The sequence below is a fragment of the Rhinopithecus bieti genome, unplaced genomic scaffold, assembly GCF_001698545.2.
Source record: "Rhinopithecus bieti isolate Rb0 unplaced genomic scaffold, ASM169854v2 scaffold_15083, whole genome shotgun sequence".
Taxonomy (NCBI): Eukaryota; Metazoa; Chordata; class Mammalia; order Primates; family Cercopithecidae; genus Rhinopithecus; species Rhinopithecus bieti.
The window spans coordinates 820,165-823,144 of record NW_016808114.1 but is presented as its reverse complement, the minus strand read 5'-3'; positions in this window follow the sequence as shown (position 1 = coordinate 823,144).

The following is a 2,980-nucleotide window of genomic DNA, read 5'->3' as shown; positions in this document are numbered from 1 at the left end:
ACTATGAATTTGTGTTGCTTAAAAATTAGACTTTAAAGCTCAAAAACAATTTTAAATATAATCACATTTGTAAGTAATTTAATTCCAAAACCATGAAAATGTTTTTTACATGTTGTAGGAAATAGTTTATGAAACTCAAAAACATGAAGAATCTTAGAATGTCATTGTTCCCAACAGAGCAGAGCCAAAAGTCACCTTGTGTGTTTTAAGGAACTTAGATACTATTTAATCTATCTCCTGTTTACTAGCAGCCAAAAGTTTCTGTGAACTATTATGACATCCATCTCAGTCCATTGGTTGATTAATAAAATAATAAAATAATAAAAATAGAAGTATTAAGATTTTATCTGTTCTTATATATATTCCTGAGTAGTGTTGCTCTCCAAGGCAGGAATGGTCCCTTTAAAGTTAAGAAAGGGAACTTTCTATATATATATACACATGAATATATGTACACACACATATATTTATATGTATATATACACACACACACATATATACTTGGTGATTTTGAGATAAACTACCCTATATACATATATAGGGTATGAGCTGTCATATACCATATATGTATATATACATGCACATATATATACTTTATATATATGTATATGTGTATAAACACATAAATACACATTTATGTATACCCATATATACACATACATATATATGCATGTATACATGTGTGTACATATATGCGCATATATGCATATTGACGCATACATATTTGTAATATTTTCTCTCCCATCTAGTTTTAGAAAATACCTGTTTGCTTGTAAAAAATGTGAAATATAGTAAAATAACAAAAGTTACAATTAGACATGAAAAATAATCAAAGGCAGTGCCAGAAACGAGGTTTAGAAATGTTTTAAAATCAATTAGCACAACCCTTCCCCTCAGACTGTGAGTCTATTCCACACAACAGACAAAAAACAGATATAGGAACATATCTATATAGCCAAAGTCACTCATTTTCTTTACCTGTTAGCTCCTCATAGAAATGCTTTCTAACTGTAAACCTGGAATTGCTATTTATTTTAATAACAAACTTTCAAAACTGCTGACATTTTATCACATAAAATTCTACATGCATTGTAGTTGAAACTTCCCTGGCTTTATACCGTAAACAGCAATTCCTTGTATTGTCAGAGCGAGCTACCAATCTCATATGCCTGCTGTCAAGTGTTTGCAATAGATATTATGATGAGTTTTCATAATAATATTTTATGATTTTTACCATAGGTGTAGTCTGATGGCATCTCTTCAAAGTGTAGTGCTTTTGGCATAGTCAGTAATTCCCACAGAGAATGTTACTGTGATTTTTAAAACTAGATTTATAAGAAAATAATCTAGACTTTGAAAAATAGTTTATATTAAAACATGTTGGCCTAAAACACAGATTTAAAGAGTCTCGAGGCCTAAAATATGTGTGTTTGTGTGTGTGTGTGTGCATATATATTAATTATCTATGCATAAACTTCATCGTAATGTATTTTAAACAATACATCTCACCTTCGTAGTACATTCTGTCCAGCTAACAAAAAAGTAACTTTCATTTCTTCTGATTTACATAGTTCCTTTTTCTGATGCAAATAGTAATGATATATTTTATGTCCCTAAATTATTTTAATGTCTTAAATTTCTTAAAAGGATTCCATATTCCTAATCTTTTTTGAGTCTCATAACATGTAGGATATGGTTAGTTAGGGTAGTTTATATCAAAATCACAATGTCCCAACCGGAACTTGTAATGCCCTCATTCAGATTTTACTGCCATACATTTCTATTTGGTAATATTACTACCTGTCATTAGTTATTCCAACTAAAATACTAGCAAAGGGTTTTGATTCTTTTTTTTCCTCCCATTTCCTAAATTCAATTAAGTAACTAATTCAGTCATTTTCATTCTTATTTGTACATGTTATCTGTATATGTGTGAGTATACATAGAGTGCACACACTATTCCCTGTTCAAACTACCTAGACTTACTTTCGGTGATCAAAGTTTAACTAAGATGATCATGACAGCATCTTAATTGTTTGCCCTTCATCTACCATAAAAACTATCAGAGTGTTACACATAAAATAAAAATCTGGCATGTCATCTCTAGCCATTTGCTTTAATTTTTTTTTTTTAATTTCCATAGATTATTGGGGAACAGGTGGTTACATGAGTAAGTTCTTTAGTCATGATTTGTGAGATTTTGGTGCACCCATCACCTAAGCAGTGTACACTGCACCCTATTTGTAGTCTTTTATCCGTCACTGCCTTCCCAACCTTTCCCTGTGGGACCTCAAAGTCCATTGTGTCATTCTTATGCCTTTGCATCCTCATAGCTTATTTCCCACTTATGAGTGAGAACATGTGATGTTTGGCTGTCCATTCCTGAGTTACTTCATTAGAATAAGAGTCTTTAATCTCATCCAGGTCATTGTGAATGCCATTAATTCATTCCTTTCTATGGCTGAGTAGTATTCCATTATGTATATATCATATATATAAATATATCTATCATATATATGTCATATATATTTATATGTCTTTATATATTTTTATATATCATATATAAATATGATATATATAATATATATATACATATATATAATATATATATCCCAGTTTCTTTATCAACTCTTTGATTGATGGGCATTTGGGTTGGTTCCAAATTTTTGCAATTACGAATTGTGGTGCTATAAACATGAGTGTGAAAATATATTTTTTGTTTAATGACTTATTTTCTTCTGGGTAGGCACTCAGTAGTGGAATTGCTGGATCAAGTGGTAGTTCTACTTTTAGTTCTTTAAGGAATCTCCACACTGTTTTCCACAGTGGTTGTTTCTAGCTTACATTCCCACCAGCAGTGTAGTAGTGGTCCCTGTTTACTGCATCCGCACCAGTATCTACTATTTTATTTTTTGATTATGGTCATTCCAGCAGGAGTGTGGTGGTACAGCATTGTGGTTTTGATTTGCATTTCCTTGAC